At 37.9% G+C, this 21,032-nt stretch overlaps 1 protein-coding gene across 6 annotated transcripts in view; it reads right to left on the reverse strand.

Annotated features, from left to right (window-relative positions):
* Positions 1-21,032, reverse strand: part of LOC124501493 (cationic amino acid transporter 3-like) — a 214,991-nt gene that overhangs the window by 41,476 nt on the left and 152,483 nt on the right. Inside the window, exon 1 of one of the 6 annotated variants that reach the window (XR_006959770.1) lies at positions 4,075-4,140. The exons of the other annotated variants lie outside the window; for them this stretch is intronic. The gene's annotated coding sequence lies outside the window, so the exon portion shown is untranslated. Of the gene's footprint in view, positions 1-4,074; positions 4,141-21,032 lie in introns of those variants that run through there. 6 annotated transcript variants of the gene reach the window in all.

Genomic DNA, 21,032 nt, shown 5'->3' on the forward strand with positions numbered 1-21,032 from the left:
CAGGGGGAGAGGAAGAGTTTATCTTTGGTTGTACAAGGGACAGTTGTTTCCTTGGACAGCCAGATATATGGAAGGTAGAAGTGAAAGAGTGCCCTTGTTTTCCATATGTGAAAAGGTTAATTAAGGCCAGGATTGATGACCTCACTGGCACAGGGCAGCACCGAGCCCACAACTCTGGGTGCTGCTAGATATCCTCGGGGAAAGAGCAGAGTCTGCAGCTCCCCCAGATGCTGTTGGTTCTCCTTCAGCTTCTCTGAACCCTCAGCCAAGCAGTATGCCAGTCCATGTGCATGTACACCCACTCCTGAATCATCCACACTGGAGACTGTGAGGCACTGAGACTAATACAGGTTCTGCTAAGAAACACGATTCACGATTCACAGGTTGCAGTTTGCCTTTGCACCCCCACTGTACATCACCTTCTCTTCCTGACCGCTGGCATGGACTTCAGTGCCAGACACACAGGTGACAAACACCAGGGAAGAGCTTGACCACTTCACACAATCACATAAGGTTAAATCCCTCCAGTAAATCCCTTGTATCATGCATAGTGCCTCTGCTTCTCTGATCAAACCCTGACAGAGAACTTCCGATCCAAGATGGCAACATAGAAGACCCTGAACTCATCTCCTCCACAGACACAACAAATCTACACCTATTAACAGAGCAATTCCTTCTGAAGAACTGCAAGGAGACTGAACAGCTTCTGCACAACAAAAGATAGAGCACATGAAAAACAGCAAGAGACACACACTGTAACAAAGAAAATTCCCAGCCCCTTTGCTGCAAACTACAGTGGGAAGGGATACTATTGAAGGGCCGGGAGCAGGTTCATCTGCCCTGGGACACAGAAAAAAAGCCACAGTTTGGAAGGGAAATTAGAATATAAAGGAACCAGCCTTAGGCCACTACCAAATGGTGGGGCAGCTCCTAGAACTCTCTCCAGATCTGAGGCGCTGGCAAGTGCCATGGTTAACGTTCCCAGTCCACCTTGACAGCACAGACGGGAGCGGGTTCCAGAAGCCATAGCTGGCCTGCTGCCTCTGCGAGCCCTGGTCATACTAGCCCTGAACCCCCTAGGACAAAGAAAAAAAGCCACAGTTTAACAGAACAACTGAAATATAAAGGATCCAGCCCTAGAACTCCATCAAATGGCAAGGGAGCTGCTGGAAATCTCTGGATTGGAGGGCCTGGTGAGTGCCAGATCCTGTGTTCTCTTCCACCTTGCTAGCATGGATGGGAGCACAATCCAGGCACCCTAGCTAGCCTACTGCCTCAGTGAGCACTGGTCCCTAGTCTACACCATCCCAAGCCATCCTACCAAGGCAGCCCCAACGCAATGCACACTGCAGCACCCTGGTCAGCACTCACTACAACTACAGCCAACCTCCAAAGTGACACAGGCACAAAGCACCTGGGAACCACGCAGACCTGTACCATGTTGACTCCAGATGATATGTGCTAGGACACCACAGTGCACAGCACTCCAGGACCTCCTGGCTCTTGCTCTCTTCTGCTCTAGCCACTCTGTGGCTCTAGCCACAGAGCACCACAGGAATCTCTGCCTTGCACCCATCTTGGTTACAGCCACCTTGCCCAGGAACCACCGATTTGGGAGTGCCCTGGGAGATTCCCTGCCCCCATCCCGCCTCAAGGCCCCACAGGACACAACATGTGCGGAGCATCCCAGCACACCCTGGGTCATGCCCACTTTAGCTCCAGCCACCCCATGTAGGTGTCCCCTATGCTGAACACCCTAGGACACCCTGGCTTGCACCCACATCAGTTTCAGCTCTTGTGCCAGGGCACCATCTGTACAGAGAGGACTGCCCAGGCCAATGGCCACCTCAGCTCTGGCCATCCCACCAAGGCAGCACCAGCACAGAGGACCCCAGCATCCCTGGCTCATGCCAGGCAAAGCTCCAAGTCAATGAAAGCCACCAGGCACACACAGTCTGCACAGGGGACAACCACACATATACATAGGACTATTCTTTCAAGTTTAGGAGATGTAGCTGCTCAGCCTAATTCACAGAAACAAACACAAAAAAAGTCCAAAAAAAAAAAATGAGGAGACAAATCATATGCTCCATTTAGGAGAAAACAAAACCTCAGATAAAGGACTAAATGAAATGGATATGGCAAATCTACTTGATGAAGAATTCAAAGTAACGGTCATAAAAATACTCACTGGACTAGAAAGTGGAATGGATAAGCTCAGTGATAACTTCAACAAACAGATGGAAAATATAAAAGAGAACCAATGAGAGCCAAAGAATATGGTAACTGAAATAAAATACAATAGATCACAGGAAGCAGAAAAACAGTCCAGCAATCTGGAAGACAGGGTAATGGAGAACACCCAACCTGAATGTTTTATTTTATTTATTTTTTTAATGTATTTTTGAAAGAGAGAGAGAGAGAGTGAGAGAGAGAGAGAGGGCAGAGAGAGAGAGAGAGAGTGTGCAGGCAGGGAAAGGGCAGAGAGAGAGGGAGACACAGAATCCAAAGCAGGCTCCAGGCTCTGAGCTGTCAGCACAGAGCCTGATGCAGGGCTTGAAACCATGAACTGTGAGATCGTGACCTGAGCCGAAGTCGGAAGGATGCTTCACTGACTGAGCCACCCAGAAGAGAATAGGGGTGCCTGGGTAGCTCAGTTGATTAAGCGTCTGTCTCCCAATCTTGGCTTAGGTCATGATCTCACGGTTCATGGTTTGAACCCCATGTCAGGCTCTGCACTAACAGCACGGGGCCTGCTTGGGATTTTCTGTTTCTTTTCCTCCTTCCCTCCCTTTCTCTCTCTCTCTCAAAAATAAATAAACATTTAAAAAAGAGGATAGATTCAGGGTCCTCTGTAACAACATTAAGCATAGTAACATTTGCATTAGAGGGGTGCAAGAAACAGAAGAAAGAGGGGAAGGGGCAGAAAACACATATGAAGAAATAATAGCTAAAATAGTTCTCTAATATGGGGAACAAAACAACATCCAAGGTTCAGTAAGTACAGGCAGTCCTTAAAAAAATGAACCCAAGGAGGTCCACACAAAAACACACAATGGAAATGGCAAAGATTAAAGAGAGAGTTTTAAAAAGGAGCAAGAGAGAAACAAAAAGTTATATTCAAGGAAAACCCCATGAGGCTATCAGCTGATTTTTCAGCAGAAACTTTGCAAGCCAGAAGAGAATGGCATGATATATTCAAAGTGGTGAAAAGAAAAAACCTGGAACCAAGAATACTCTACACAGCAAGGTTATCATTCAGAATTGAAGAAGGAATAAAGAGTTCCCTGACAAATACAAAGTAAAGGAGTTCATCTTTAAGTGGAAAAGAAAAGGCCATAATTAAAAATTTAAACAATTATGAAAGGAAAAATATTCCATTAGTAAAATCAAACATAACAGTAAGGTAGTAGAGAAACCACTTATATAGCTAGTATGGTTAAAAAATAAAGAGAAGTAAAATCCACTGTACCTAAAATAAATTATGGGAACTCACAAAATAAAGAGATGTAAAAACTTCTAATATATACATAAACATTGAGGAGGATAGTAAAATTGAAATTCTCTTAGAATGTGTTCAAACTCGGGGTGCCTGGGTGGCTCAGGCAGTTAAGTGTCTGACTTTGGCTCAGGTCATGATCTTACAGTTTGTGAGCTGGAGCCCCACGTGGGACTCTGTGCTGACAGCTTGGAGCCTGGAGCCTGCTTCAGATTCTGTCTCCCTCTCTCTCTGCCCTTCCCCACTTGCACTCTGTCTGCCTCTCTCTCAAAAATAAACAAACATTAAAAAAAAGTTCAAACTTGAGTAGCCATCAGCTTAATTTACATTGGTATACACATGTTATATATGAACCTCATGGCAACCACAAGCCAATAACCTCTATGAGATATATAAATAATAAAGAGAAAGAAACCCAAGCATAACACTAAAGAAAGTCATCAAAAAGAAAAAAAGAAAAAAGAAAGTCATCAGTTACAAAAAAAGAGAGCAAGAGAATAAGGAACAAAGAATGACAACAACAACCAGAAAACAAGTAACAACATAGCAATAAGTATATATCTACTCATAATTACCTTAAATGTGAACCGTCTAAATATGCTGCAATCAAAACCTAGGAGCTGAAAGGAAAAAAAACAAAACAAAACACAAAACAAGACCCATCTATATGCTGCCTACAAGAGACTCACTTCAGACCTAAAGAAACATACAGACTAAAAATTTAGAAATGAAACAAAATATTCCATGCAAATGGAGACAAGTGGAGATAGCAACATATCAGACAAAATAGACTTTAAAACAAAGACTATTATAACAAAGAAAGGAATTACATTACAATAAAGAGATCAATCCAACAAGAGTATATAGCAACTATAATTCACTATGCAACCAACATTGGAACATCTAAATACATAAAGCAAATATTAAGAGACATAAAGAGAGAAATTGATGGTAATGCAATAATAGGAGACTTTAACACCCCACTTACATCAACACACAGATCAAAACAGAAAATCAATGAGGGAACAATATCTTTGAGTAACACGTTAGACTAGATGGAGCTAACATACATACAGAATATTACATCAAAAAACAGCACAATATATATTCTTTTCAAGTGCACATAGGATATTCTTCAGGATAAATCACATGTTAGGCTACAAAAAAAGCCTCAAAAAACTTAAAAAGATTGAAATATTATAAATAATCTTTTCTGACCACAATGGTATGAAACCAGAGATCAATTATAAGAAAAAAGGGGGTGGGGGGAGACACAAACACATGGAGCTTAAATAACATGATACTAAGCCACCAACAGGTCAACAAAAAAAGCAAAGAGGAAATTAAAACAAAACAAAACAAAACACATGGAGACAACTGAAAATAAAAACACAATGGTCCAAAATCTTTGGAACACAGTGAAAGCAGTTCAAAGAGGGAAATTTATAGCACTACAAGCCTACCTCAAGAAAAAAGAAAAATCTCACTCTAACCTTATACTTAAAGCAACTAGAAAAAGAACAAACAAAGCCCAAAGTTAGTACAAGGAAGGAAATTATAAGCACCAGAAGAAGAAGAAGAAGAAATGAAATAGAGACAGAAAGAAGAGAAGGGAAAGGGAAAAAGGAAAAGAAAGGAAAAAGAAAAGAAATTCAGTAAAATGTGGTTTCCATGAGCTGGTTCTTTGAAAACATAAAAAAAAAAAAAAAAAAAAAAACAACAAAAAAACAAACAAACAACAACAACACTTGATAAACCTTTAGTCCAACTCATCAAGAATAAAAGAGAGAGAACCAAATAAATTCAGAAATGAAAGGTAAATAACTGATACCACAGATATACAAAAGATTATGAGACTACTATGAAAACATATGCCAACAAATAGGACAATCTACATGAAAAAATTCCTAGAAACACAACCTTCCAAAACTGAATCAGGAAGAAATAGAAACAGACCAATTATAGGTAAGGGAATTCAACTAGGATATCAAAAAACTATGAACAAAGAAAAATCCAAGACCAGATGGATTCACAGGCAAATTCTATCAGGCATTTAAAAAAGAGTTAATACCTATTCTCCTCAACTATTCCAAAAAATAGAAGGGGAAGGAAAGCTTCCCAATACATCCTATAAGGCTGGCATTACCCTCATACCAAATCCAGACAGATACCACAGAAACACACACACACACACACACACACCACACACACACACAACTATAGGCCAATATCCCTGATAAATGCAGATGAAAAATTCTCAATATTAGCAAAGCACATTCAGCAATATATCAAAACAATCATTCACTATTATGAAAAATTATATGCCAACAAATTTGATAGCCTAGAAGAAATGGATAAATTCTTAGAAACATACAACTTCCAAAACTGTATCAGGAAGAAATAGAAACAGACCAATAACATCCCAAAACTGAATCAGGAAGAAATAGAAAATTTGAACAGAATGATAACCAGCAATGAAATTGAATCAGTTAATCAAAAAACTCCCAGCAAACAAAAGTTTAGCACCAGATGACTTCACAGATGAATTCTTACAAATATTTAAAGAAGAGTTAATACCTATACTTCTCAAACTATTTCAAAAAATAGAAAAGGATGGAAAACTTCCAAATTCATTCCATGAAGCCAGCATTACCCTGATACCAAAACCAGATAAAGACACTACAAAGAGAACCACAGGTCAATATCTCTGATAAACATAGATGCAAAAACCCACAATAAAATATTAGCACACCAAATTTAACAATACACTAAAAAACAAAAAATCATTCACCAAGATCTAGTGGGATTTACTCCAGAGAGGCAAGGGCGGTTCAATTATTTGCAAATCAATCAATACGATACATCACATCACCAAGAGGAAAAATAAAATCATATGCTCAACTTAATAGATGGAGAAAAAGCATTTGATAAAATCAACTTCCATTCAGGATAAAAATTCTCAACAAATTAGGTTTAGAGGGAACATACCTCAACATAATAAAAGCCATACATGAAAAACCCACAGCTAACATCATACACATGATGAAAAACTGAAAGCTTTTATTCTAAGATTAGGAAAAGACAAGAATGTTCACTCTCACCACTTATTCAACACAGTTGGGAGTCCTAGCTGCAACAATCAGACAAAAAAATAAAAACCATCCATATTGGTAAAGAAGTAGAACTGTCACTATTTGTAGATTTCTATACTATATATAGAAAACTCTAAAGACTCTACTGAAAAACTATTAGAACAATAAAGTTGCAGGATACAAAATTAATATATAGACATATGTTGCAATTATATACACTAATAATGAAGTAGAAGAAAAATTATAAAAACAATTCCATTTACAACTGTACCAAAAAGAATAAAATACCTAGGAATAAACCTAACCAAAAAAAGTGAAAGACCTGTAAACTACAGGACACTGCTAAAAGAAATTGAAGAAAACACAAATAAATGGGAATATTCTCCGCCCACAGACTAAAAGAAGTGACATTGTTAAAATGTTCATAATGTTCACAGCAATCTACAGATTTAGTGAAATCCCTATCAAAATTCTAATGGCATTTTTCATAAAACTAGGGCAAATAATCCTAAAATTTGTATGGAACCACAGAAGACTTCAAATAGCAATCTTGACAAAGAAGAAACAAAACTGGAGTTATTACAATCTCAGATTTCAAGATATATTCTAAAACTTCAGTAACCAAAACAGTATGGTACTGGCCCCAAAACAGACACACTGATCAATGGAACACAATAGAGAGCCCAGAAATAAATCCACATCTATACGGTTAATTTACGACAAATGAAGCAAGTATATACAATGGAGAAAAGATAGTCTTTTCAATAAATGGTTAGGAAAACTGGGCAGATACATGAGGAAGAATGAAATTGGACCACTTTCTTACACCAAATACTAAAACAAACTCAAAATGGATTAAGAATGAAGTGTGAGCCCTGATACCACAAAAATCCTCAAAGAAAACATAGGCAGTGATCTCTTGGACATTCCCCTTAACAACCTAATTAAGGATATATCTTCTTAGGTAAGGAAAAAAATGCAAATGTAAATTACAAATGCTAATTACATCAAAATAAAATGCTTTTGCACAGCAGTGGAAACCATCAATAAAACAAAATGACAACCTAGTGGATGATAGAAGATATGTGCAAATGATAAATTTGATAAGGGATTAATATCCAAAATACATAAAAAGCTTATATAACTCAACACCAAAAAAACAAACAAACACTCCAATTAAAACATGGGCAGAACACCTGAATAGACATTTTCCCAAAGAAGACAGAATGGCAAACAGACATATGAAAAGATGCATAATATCACAAATCATCCAAAGATATGCAAATCAAAACAACAATGGAGTATCACCTCACATCAGTCCAAATAGCTAGTATCAAAAACACAAGAAATAACAAGTGTTGGCAAAGATATGGAGAAAAAGACCCTTGGTGCACTCTTGGTGAGAATGTAAAATGGTACAGCCACTATGAAAAACAATATGGAGATTCCTCGGAAAATTAAAAAAAGAAATACCATATAATCCAGCAATTCTACTTCTGGGTATGAAGAGAATGAAATTGTTGATTCAAAAAGATATATGCCCCCCTATGTTCACTGCAGCATTATTTACAATAGCCAAGATAGGAAAGCAACCCGTGTCCAATGACAGATGAATGGATAAGATGTGATATACATGTGCAATGGAATATTAATCATAAAAAAGAATGAGCTCTTGCCATTTGCAACACACACACACACACACACACACATATATATATATATAAAGCATATATATATATATATATATATATATATATATATATATAAAGGGTATTATGCTAAGTGAAATAACTCGGAGAAAGACAAATACCATATGATTTCACTTATAGGTGAAATGTTAAAAAAAAAAATGAAAAGAAATACAGAGAACAAACTGGTGGTTGGCAGAGGGGAGGAAGGTGGAGAGGTGGAGGAAATGGTGAAATAGGTGGAGGGGGATTAAGAGGTACAAATTTCCAGCTGTAAAATAAGTCCTGGAGATGAAAAGTACAGCATACAGAATATAAATAATATTATAACAACATATGGTGATACGTAGTGACTATAGTTATCATGTTGCAATCCTGGAAATAATACCATTATATGTTAATTATATGTCAACAACAAATAAAAAAACATAATAAAAACTCTTTGCAAACTAAAATGTTTGTGGAAAAATAATATATCTTTATATTATGATATTAATCTGAGTAGTGAGACTAGGAGTGACTTATGTTTTCTACTTTATGATTTCTTAGGTTCCTAGAATTCTACCAAAAAACATATCATTCCTTGGAACTCTTATGCATTGCTTGGGGGAATAAAAAATGAAACAGTGAGTATGGAAAATAATATGACAGTTCTTGAAAATTTAAACACAGAAATACCATGTGATTCAGCAATTCTACTTCTAGGTATATATCCAAAAGAACTGAAAGCAGAGGCTCAAAAACATTTGTACTGCAATGTTTATAGGAGCGTCATACACAACTGCCACAAGATAAAACAACCCAAATGTACACTGACAGACAAATTGATAAACAAAAGGTGGTATATACATACAACGCAATGTTATTCAGCCTTAAAAAGATACCTATCACAAAATGGATGAAGCTCAGAGACATTATGCTAAGGGAAATAAGCCAGAAACAAAAGGACAAATATTGCATGAGTCCACTTATATGAGGTACCTAGAGTAGTCAACTTCATATGGACAGAATATGAGTAGTGTTACCAGCAACTGGAGGAAAGGGAATAAGGGAGCATTACTGTATAATAGGTACAGAAATTCAGTTTGGAATGATGAAAAAGTTCTGGAGATGGATACTAGTAATGGTTACACAATAATGTGAATTGCTGCCATTGTACTATATACTTAAAATTAGTTAAAATGGTACATTTTGGTATATATGTTTTACCACAATAAAAAAAACTCACAAAACAAAACTCAAAATTTTTAAAACAAGTATATATTTCACATTTTTTAAGTGTATTTATTTATTTTGAGAGAGAGAGAGAGAGTGCAGGAGAGGCAGAGAAAGAGAAAGAAGAAGGAGAGAATCCCAAGCAGGCCCCACACTACTAGCACTGAGTCTGAAGCAGGGCTGGAACTCACAAACCATGAGATCATAACCTAAGCTGAAATCAATAATCGGACACTTAACTCTGAGCCACCCAGGCACACCAAAACAAATATTTTTATAATTTATCTTTCTTTATTTTTATTAAGACTTTCCTCTTAGAGCAGTTTAAGGTTCACAGCAAAATTGAAAGTACAGAGAAAAAAAATTTTTTTTTCAAAGAGCAGGCAATTAGAAATAAAACAGAATATACTATACAATGTAATCATTTCCACTAACTTGAAATGGATGCCATTCTAAAATTGAATTGGAGATTCAAACTTCTTTATAAAAATGAAAGAAAAATCATAGCAAGATTTTTAAACTGTAGTTTAAAATATTTTTTAAACCTAACCAATGATAATTTGTCACTATTAAGCACAAAAAAATGTTAGAAAGTAAACCATATGTTATAGTGACTTTTAAAATGACTACATGGTTATTCCCACACTAATTTTTACTGAGAATTCTCCAGATTTCAGAGAAGTGTCCAAAATCACATAAACAAGTATAACACCAATGATACTTAAACACCACATACAAAATGATTAGCAAAAAAGACCAAAGCTTTGAGGCTTTTTTTTATTAACTCAACTGTACTGAATTTTAGCAAGAAATTATTGTATGATCTTAGCAAACTTAACCTGTTCCTCTTCACCTCTTTCCTTGTCTGTAAAATTGAGATGGCAAAACCTATCTTATAAATAACAGATTCAAATGTCCCAGATTAGGCAAAATCCATCCACATAAATACTCAAATTAATCATTCAACGTTTCATTCAATACTTGCTTTAAAGAGTTACAATTCAATCTTAAAAGAGGAACTCCTATTCTATGGAGGGATTAGATTTCAGACGAAAACATGAAAAGGTCAAAAGTGGGGGAAACATATGGTGCAAAATTAAGGAACTTCAAATTCCTGTGAACGACTAAAATTTAGTAGTACATACATATGAACAAGTAGAAGACGCTTGAGGGCAGGAATTTCTCACTATATAAACCACTTTCTAACAATATACCTCTGAGCTTCCTTCCATGTTTTGGTTTGAAAGCTCCTGGTTTGCAAACTGTCTTTTTGGTGTGTGCACAATACACTTTCACTAATTACTACTTCAATGATTCATTAGTTTTACCTCTGTTATTTCTAAACTTTTGACAGTTTGTGGTGTCAAAATGGGATCCAAAGAAAATACCCCTTACCTCCCCTTCCTCCTCAACTGAGGCCCCTATGGTGATGGAACCCAGAGTCTACGGAGTTCAGTGCTTTCTCATTTACTCTAGAGTTTGAAGGTAAGTCTCTCTCATATCTGAGCTCTGTTCTCTCCATTTTGAGCTGACTTTAATTTGCATACCTGTATTTTGTTTGTTGAAGCTTAATCATCTTATTCTAGTCTAAAGGGAAGAGGGCGGGGAAACACATGGTTCCCTGTGTTTGAGAACAGCTTTTAGAAAACAGCCCCTCAAATGAACTCTTAGGGAACCTAAAGGCAAAGATGTGTTCTACCTGGTTGGTCTATGGACCAGGATTTTGTGCCTTTTTGGAAAATGGGTGAACTTATAGAATTGTAGTGGTCACTGTAGGGCAACTTTAACTTGAAGTGTATCTTAAGCTGGGCCTTTGACAAGAGAGGATTTCAAACCTCTCAGAGACAATGGAATGCATTCTTTGATAAGCAGAAGCTTCTAAAAGATCCTTACAGCTTGCAAACAAACAAACTTTGCTTTGCTATCTGAGCAGGTAGCCTCAACTAGCCCATCTGCCAGAAACACAATTTGGATCCAACTATTCTTTTATAAACTAATGAGTTTTGGTTATGGCTATCAGCTCATGCCTAATTTTTTTTAAACAAAAGTTATAAGATCTGTTTGCCTGTCTATATGTTTGTCTATCTATACATGTTATAGATGTGTGATAGTTTTCTAACTCCAGATGGTATTGCCATAACTAATGTGTAAGGAGCTATTTAATTGGCTTAAAGAAAAAATAAGTCCTTATAAATGAAGTACTCTTGAAACCCTCAGAAATATAAAAACTAACCCAAATGTTTTCAAGTTCACCTGACCTGATATAACTTTTGATAAGTAAAACCTAGTTTAAATTTGTTGGCTTAATAAAAGCAAGCATGTCTTCAAAATTTACCAACACGAAAAATAACTTAGGATGATGGTTAGGTGTTTTTTTTTTTTTCTTTTGTAATGTTTAGTCATTTTTGAAAGACAGAGAGAGAGCACAAGCAGGGGTGGGGCAGAGAGAGAGGGGGACACAGACTCTGAAGCAGGCTCCAGGCTCCGAGCTGTCAGCACAGAGCCCGATGAGGGGCTCGAACTCATGAACCGTGAGATCATGACCTGAGCCGAAGTCGGATGCTCAACCGACTGAGCCACCCAGGCGCCCTGATGGTTAGGTGTTTAATGTTTAATTCAAACTTAACTGTTAAAAACAAATAATTTAAATAAATGTAAATAACAGAAATGTCGCCTATCAGGAATCCTAAGTTCTCTCTGGTCTGGTAAGAGAGCAAATGCAGAAATGAAAACGAGAGAGGCTAATATCTAGAAGGATACACCAGCCCCAAACAGAGATTTCTGTCTCCTTTCATCTCCATATTTATTGACCTCTCAAGACTACAGACGTGGTGAATGTGCAGAAAGAAACAATCAGATAGTAGTCATTAATTTGTGGAAGCAAAGAGTCTGGGGGGGCAAGTGGCTTTTGAAATTGTGATCAAAGCACAATAATATATTGGCGTCACCAGATGGAAAGTAGTATCCTGTAGGCAATACAACTAATTAGCAGTTATCTTTAAAAGTTTAAGATTGATGGAGCATGCAGCTTTAAGGATAACTGGTTACTATTCTAGCTAGCTAACCTTGGGTGCTTTAGCCCTGTGGGCAGCTTTCTGCCCTAAGCCTTTATAATCCATTAATGTAAGTGTAGGAATTCTTGAACCTATTTCCCATACAGAAAAGTACAGACCAAGTTAAATTAAATAATGAATATTTGTTGACTATCTAAGTTATTTCCCAATGAGTTAATAAACATACTGAATCATTAAACGTTAAACATAAGTTTATCTACTTTGGGCTTTCTTTTTTTTTCTGTATTGTAGTATTGCTAATATTTTATTTAAGGAAACTAACTTTATTTAAACTCCTACTGAAATAAAACTATACATCACTACCAGAAATGAGGAAAAAACAGTCACTTGCTATAAGTAAAAAGTAACCACACCTATAATTATAATAAATGATAAATGTAACCAATGATATTTTTGGCCTACTGGGAGTTTGGAGCTTGGGTATTGCTCTTTTTGTTAAAATGAGGAATCAGCAGATATAAGAGAATTACTAAAGACATACAACCTCAACTAATAATTTTTCCCTGAAGCTAATAAGAACTAAAAAAAGTTAAAAACATATCTCTAAAAAGTTTTATAATTGTGTATTTAATTGTGTATTTAAGCTATGTGATTCAATGTACTTTTTATCACATCTGAGTTACAACTAAAACTGACCTGAGCAAATCAGTGTTTTGGAAATGCCATTTCAATACATTTAAGTCAGCTCTCTGAATTGGTTCCCATCATGGCAGTCCCTCAGTACTACTACACTGCCTCAAATCTACCTGAGTGAATGGTTTTTATTAAGCACCTCCCTTGCACTACTATGCAAGGTTCTTAGTTGTGTTTAATTTGTCTCCATTTGTATCATCTGCTACAAGGAAACCTAAATCTAGTTCTTCATCTTCTAGGAAAACTCTTCCAATAAATTCAAGCTATGGCAACTATCCTTTCACTTATGAGAAATCACTATATTCTATTAGCACCTGCCAACATTGTTTTACCCTAGCCTCCAACCCCAACTTTTGGCCTTTTTAATTTTTACAGATAGACGATACTTGGGTCTGTTAATAACTATGTCCTTTGCCACACTAATAAACATACCATAAAAAAATGTATCTAAAAAAACCAAAAAACGTATCTCTAAAAAGTTTTTATAATTGTGTATTTATAAATTTGCCAGTCCACAATTGCTTACTTCTTAGTTTTTACTAGGAATTCCAAGATTATAAGCATTAAAAATCCTAATTAATAGATGTAATTTAAAGCTAATAGAAATAATACAGGAGAAAGATAACGACTTTATATGAAAAGTAGGAAAGGAAAATAGAATGTGTTTTTTGGACAAGGAAAGAAATGAAGGACATGGGTTTTTGTTAGTAGTGGTGGTGGTGGTGTTTGGTAAGGGAAACAAATAAAGCGATTTCATCCTCAAGTAAAATAATTGTTCCAGAATGAGGAAAAGAAAAAAAAAAAAAAAAGATGGGGCAAAACTGGAAATCTTGAGAAAAGAATTTTATGTATGGTCTAGCTACAAGTGAAATGGATTTAAGTTTTAAAAAAAAAGTGCTAACATCAAAAGTATACTGGTACAAAATTAGAATTTGGTTTTCTGTTAAAAGGACAAAGTTTTGTTTTGTTTTGAGTATTGATCAGTTCTTCCTAAGAAATTATAAATAAAACTTTTTCTGTACCTTTAAGGTAATCTATTTATGAAACAAAGATCTGGGTCTTATGAAAATAGTTTTGTGTAATTCTTCATCACATCTTGGATTACTTAGAAAAACTGAGTCTTCTCTATTACAAGAGCTCAATTTTTTATAACTATGTAGACTTTTATATTTGCCTTTGGAATCTTTTAATTGTTATTCTGGTTGAATGGGTACCTAAGTATTATTTCAGAGTGACCTATGATCCTATTTGACCAAATGTTTTAAATCTTTTGACATTTTAAACAAACTTCCCCAAATCGACTTCTAGATAAAGTAAAAAGAGGAAGGTTAATTTATGTAGACTTACTTGATATATTAAATTGCATGGGAAACACTGTCAAATAATGTTTTACCTTAGATCATAATTTTTATATAGGATATATTAAATAATTCAAAAATTATTTGAAATTCCTAAATACCTGACATTTCCTGTCATAGTCATAATTCTAGTCATAATTCCAGCTTTTATCTTAAAATATCATAGATCATAAAAATAACCAATTTTATTTCTCAATTGCATGTCTGCACGTGTGCATGTGTATGTATGTGTATGAACTCTCACCAGATCTTTAACCATGGCTATTTTTTAATCTTTTTTCACTCTCTGGCAGTGATTGTTTTACTCTGATCTCTCACAAAAGTGTTCCTATAAAAGTGCTTCATTTACAAGGAAATTCATGGAAAAGACTGACAAGTACAGGTTTGTCATAACTTTAAGATCATAACACTGAATGGGTAAGAATTTCAAACTGATACGTAAAGCTGCTGACCTAAGCTGAAGCAAAACAAGAATTATAAGAGACTGAACTGATGAGACGATGATTATAATTTTTTTATGACTTCATTTAAAACACTGCTGGTTCGGGGCGCCTGGGTGGCGCAGTCGGTTAAGCGTCCGACTTCAGCCAGGTCACGATCTCGCGGTCCGTGAGTTCGAGCCCCGCGTCGGGCTCTGGGCTGATGATGGCCCAGAGCCTGGAGCCTGCTTCCGATTCTGTGTCTCCCTCTCTCTTTGCCCCTCCCCCGTTCATGCTCTGTCTCTCTCTGTCCCAAAAATAAATAAACGTTGAAAAAAAAAAAATTTAAAAAAAAAAAATAAAAAAAAATAAAACACTGCTGGTTCTTAAATGTTTTGTTGTCCGGATTTAAAGGGTCCTGTTTTCTCCTCTCTTCTAAGCTACCTATAGCTTACAGCAGCACTTCAGTAAAATATAATTTTGTAAACAAAGGTTGAAACATGTATATTTTTCTCCCTCCCTGATCCCTCCAGAATTCAGAAATTCATATTGAATATCTTTATTTTTCATGACAATATATTTTTACATATTTACATATTTACATAAGCTCAACTGACTCTTCTCTTTGTATTAGGACACAATTAGAAACGTCCTAATGTTAGCTTCTTAACCTAAAAAGACTTGAAAAGTTCAATCTAAGATTCCTTATGAAAAGTTCCATTCCAGCAGAGCAGATTTAAAAGAGCCTATATGGTCAGTCACTATTCTTGCTGCACTTACGTAAATAATCAGGCCAAATTTTTGAAACTAGACGTAATTTGCAAACAAGCTAGTCTTACCATGGTTATTTTTGATAAAAATAAGAACAATTTTAAAGAGAACAATGTTTCAGTAGTACACCTCTGTGGATATCAGATTCAAGTGCTGTTAACTGTCCTTGAGGTTTTGTTTTCTCACAAAATGAACTGGATCCTGAATTCTTCTAGTTTCCTCCAATACTTGACTAGAACTCTCCAAACTAACATTTCCAGTTTCCTCCCACTCTTCTCACCTGGAATCACTATGGAAATAAAGTTGCCCTTTTCTCAAAGCCATGCAAGGGAAAGCTGGACAACCGAATATAAACTTCAGAGAAACCACCAAAACAGCTCATGTGAGGCCAGTCCTTGTGTCTGTTGCTCTGTGGTCACGCAGCAAGATACCAGAGACATTCAAACTGCAAACCAGGAAAATCTGTCAATTGCCACTCTTGCCCTCACTCCATCTGAAGATGCTTTGAACCCAATATTTATAAATTTTCTCAACTGGCTGCCCTCCAAACTCAGTGAATTTGTAATTTCCTTCAACTATTAACCTTTGTTTCTCGTTCGTTTCCACAGAAATACTTTTTATTAAATTACCTGACTGCTCACATCATAAAGAGGCCTAATTGGGGTGGAAGTTCATCTGCAGCACTGCCTCCTAAAATAAAACATCCTCATGTTCATCCAGTCCTAAGTCATCATGAGGATGTGACTGTTAATACATCATGTTATGCTTTTGTAAATAACTTTTTAAAAATTGCAATCCATTTGATTTATTTAGTTGGTTAAGTCTTGACACCTGGGAATCTGCTCTGGGGAATTTTTCAGTCTTTGGCTATGGTTCTCCTTAAGTCATCATATATACTTCTTTAATATGTTGTCTACTCCTAAGGGTTCTTAAATGCCTGCCAGCAGCCACTCATATGCCAAATGGTATCCATCAGGATCAGATTACCAGAGGAAATAAACAATAAACACATAAATGATGAAGACGGTGACTACATGGCCCTCAGGCTGATCATTCAACAAATGGCAACAACAAATATGTGGTTCTTCAGACTGGGTACATGAGAAAATAATCAAAAGGGGGGAATTGTTAAAATAAAAAACCAACAGAGACCAGCCTTGAAACTTCCCTGGCAGACAAACCAGTTTTGTCATACAAAGCTTAATTTAGCTTATTTTGTAAGACTAACTTCCCCTGGATAAATTACTTGTTTACGCCCGTGGAAATCATAAGCACAACTTAAACTGTTTCCCAAAGTTGATACGAGGTAACAACTAACCAATTCCCTATCACTTAAGAAAATGTAAATACTCTTATCACTGTAAAAAAAAAAAAAAAAAAAAAATCCTTAGACTTCTTACTTCCCAAGCTGCTTTGTAACAACATAGCCCTGCGCCTAATTCTGTTTTGGCTTGAGTGCTCCTGGTTCCCCAGCTGTTCTTTGGTGGATGCTCAACAAACTTTACTAATTGCTACATCAATGATTCATTGGTTTTCTGCTATTTTTGAACTTTGACAGCAGCCACAGTAAATGTTGTATGGGGTCACAGCCAGTCATTTATGTTGGAGTAAATACCCTTGAGGTACTACAGGCTAAATCAGAAACACACCCCTCCTCTCCCCACCAACTGCTTCTTAAAGACGACAGCAATCCTCCACTATGCCTGCGTGGCCCCTGTACCGTTCACAATAAATGGTGGTTGGCAATAAACAGATTTTGGAAACCAAACTTCCTGCATGGGAAAGGTTGGAGATAAAAAGGAGTAGAATGTCCAAGGTGCCCCTAAAGGCCCGAGTTCCACTAGAGATGGGCGAGGATTAACGAACGCCCTTTTCTCTTCTGCACAGTATACTGGTGAAAGGAAGTGATCCGCGATAGACCGCCCTCGCCCTCAGTAAGGAGAAAGAAAAGATTAGCCCTTTCAAAGCCGAATTACCCCAGATCCTCTCCCACCCATCCACCCTCCACCCCTTCCACCCTCCAGCCCCTCCACCCGCACCCCCACCCCCACCCCCTGCTTCTTAGGTCTCCGACCTCAAAGAGCACAGCTCAGGAACTGTAGGCTTTCAGCCGCTCTCCAAAGAAAACCTTCCCCTACCAAGCTTCCCTTTTTCTCCAGCTGGGAGCATTCGCCCTCCGGTTTGGTCTCCTCAACCAATTGCAAGTAACACTCTTCTCTAATTGGTGAAGGGGTGTGGCCACTTTTTGTATCACCGAACAAGACTATGGATGATTGGTTGCTATTGAGAGGGTTTCGCCAATGGGAAGCAGTCTTGAATCTCTTGTGGGGAGCCACACTTGTGGCTCGAGTGTTCTGTAAATGCTCGGGCTGTACCCTTGGCTGCCTACCGGTTTTTTATTAGTTAATTAATTAATTAATTATTTTTTTTCCCCGCGTTGCTTTGTCCCCTGGGCTCTTGGAGGGTGCTGTAGCCGTTCCCCTCACCGCTGCAGCCATGATCTCCTTAACGGACACCCAGAGTAAGCACTCGCCCGGGTATCCCCGCCTGGAGCCTCACACGCCCGTTGCCCGAGCTCCTCTCGCTCGCCCTCCCCTCTGCCCGGGTCACTGAATGAAGCTCCGTGTTGGGGGCGGCGGCCTGCGGGACTGAGCCAGGGATGCGGGACTGGGAGGGCTGCCTTGAGGGGTCGGGGGCTGGACTTGCAGTGGCAGACCTGGTCTGGGAGGCGGGTCCGCGGGGTCTAGGGAGAAGTCCGATCTGGAGTGGGGGGAAGCCTTTGCTGAGCGTCTGTCTTGCACTAGGGTCTGGCCGCTCTCACCCCCAGTGAGATGGGCGCTTTGTTCCTGCAGATGGCCACAAGAGAAAGTTTGATGTGCGATGTCCGCCGTTCATCCTTGGGGATGTTTCTGCAAACTTGGACTCCTCTACAAGTTACAGGCCCGTTGTTTGGGAGGCGGTATTTTAAATGTCACCAGTTATCGGGTTTTGGCTTTCTTTCTTTCTTTTTTTTTTCTCTTAATATGCTTATACTTTAATATTTTTACTATTTCGCCATTTGCCACCTCTGGAAAGAAACTTCGAAAAATTTCTTTAAACGATTTCACTTTTCTGCCACCTAATGTTTCCGCAGTAGTAAAAAGCCACATTGTGTTCAGTTATACAGTATCTTTCCTCAATGTTGTATATTGTGCTTTGTGGCTTATTTTATTATTTTAGAATCTCTTTCCGCCTGACAACAGTTCTCCACGACTTTCTTATCTCTAAGGTTAGAATTGCTGTTTTCCTTTCATTCATAACACTCCTACTTCTCTACCACTTTGTCAATCTTAAGTATTTGCATATCTGCCCAACCTTGTCGGTCCTATATTTTTTAATGGTCATAATAGTCTTTTTGTCTCACTTCGCTTTATCTGCCATCCTCTGGGTTTCTTACTTTGCTTAATTTCCTTTGATTTTCAAAATTTTAAGTATTAAAAAGTCCTTTGAAAACAGAACTTCATTTAAAATGCCCTATTTTAAAGTGGAGTCTTAAGATTTGGGTTCAAGTCATGGCTGGCTTGAACTTAACAGAGCTTCTAATGTCTCCTATATACACTACGACCCCAATCAGGCTTTCTTCCTTCCTGAGGTTAGATGGGTCTGCACCTTGGGGCCACCTGCACTGGCACAGGAAGGGTGCCCATTTTGGTCTGTTGGTCTCACCTGTTCTGATGTGAGAACATATAAAGTCTCTTTTCTTTTATCTTTTCTTTCTTTCTTTCTTTCTTTCTTTCTTTCTTTCTTTTTACTGTTATAATAAAAACTAGCAATTGTATAAAGTCATCTTCTTTCATTTTACTAAGTGCCTTCATGTAAATCATTACACTGAATTTTTATGAGTCCTGTAAGGCAGAGAGGAGTATACCTCTTTTATATATTAAAAAAGGCTCAGGGGTGCCTGGGTGGCCCAGTCTGTTGAGCATCCGACTCTTGATTTCGGGTCAGGTAATGATCTCATGATCCTGAGATTGAGCCCCGTATTGCCTCACACTGAGCATGGAGCCTGCTTGGAATTCTCTCTCTCCCTTTCTCTTGCCCCTTCTCCCCCGCCCCCCTCACAAAATAAACATTTAAAAAAAATAAAAGAGGCTCAAAAGAAATTCAGTGTATGGTTATAAAGAAAGTGATAGAAACAAGGCTTGATCCCAGGTCTGCTGGTCTAGAAACTTTTATTTTCACTGTACCTTACTAGCATCTAAGAAGCCTTGATATAAACTTTGAGATCTAAGAATGATGCAGTTCTTTTGATAAAGATGCATAAGGCAAGCTGACACCCTGCAAACCGCCCCCCCTCCCTCCCCCCCCCCCCCCCCCCCCGTGGGATATGTGTGACATTCCTCAGGCACTCCTAGCTGCCCTAAAGCTAAGAGAAGCAGAAAACAATTGGTTCACTGATAGAGATGAAGGACATGAAATCTCTATCAGTTTACAAATGTCTTTGTAAATGACAAGACAAAGGCAATCTTATCAATAGCCTAATCTCCAGAAACCTATGGACTCAGTCTCCTGGAGCCCCAACATCACCCTCCCCTCCATAGTGATGTGGGGAACAAAGGCAAGAAGGAAATGGTAACATTAAATTTCTTTATAACCTGTAGCCCATTGACAAAAACTTGAGGCAAATACAGAGTATAACAGTTCTCCAGGAACCCCCTACTATCATTATGTTAATGATTTGCTAGAGAAAAAAACAACCTTAGCTTGACAATAGCTAGGCCTCCAGTATCCTATGAGTCCTCTTTAGCATATGAAGGCCTTTTGGAAGCCTCCTTTTTGCCTTTACCTCCCCCAACTCCATAGTATATGATCAGTCACTCTTCACAACCCCAGTACAGTTCTTTCTGCCCACGAGTCCTGTCCCCGTGCTCTAATAAAATCACCTTTTTGCACCAAAGATGTCTCAAGAATTCTTGGCCCTTGGCTCTGGACCCCCACCACTCCAAAACCCCATCAAAACCAATGCCAGTTTTGGCAAATTAATGTTATAGGCGACTACACTGAATGAAATAGGAGGAATGTTTTAGTTCCCATGTTACGGTTTTAAGCTATGGAGTCCAAAACTGGGTTTGAATTCTGGCCTGAATCCACACAACCACCACTCTTCCTGCCCATCTGCCCCCAGCCCCAATGCGCACACATGCATACATTTGCTGATTCTATGAGCAAGGATAATTCTTTTTTTATATTATTTTTTAAGTTTATTTATTTTGAGAGCAAGAAAGCATGAGCTAGGAAGGGGCA

Source organism: Lynx rufus, unplaced genomic scaffold (genome assembly GCF_022079265.1).
Source record: "Lynx rufus isolate CCGP_SWC_20201006 ecotype Redwood Valley unplaced genomic scaffold, mLynRuf1.p SCAF_7, whole genome shotgun sequence".
In the NCBI taxonomy this organism is placed as follows: domain Eukaryota; kingdom Metazoa; phylum Chordata; class Mammalia; order Carnivora; family Felidae; genus Lynx; species Lynx rufus.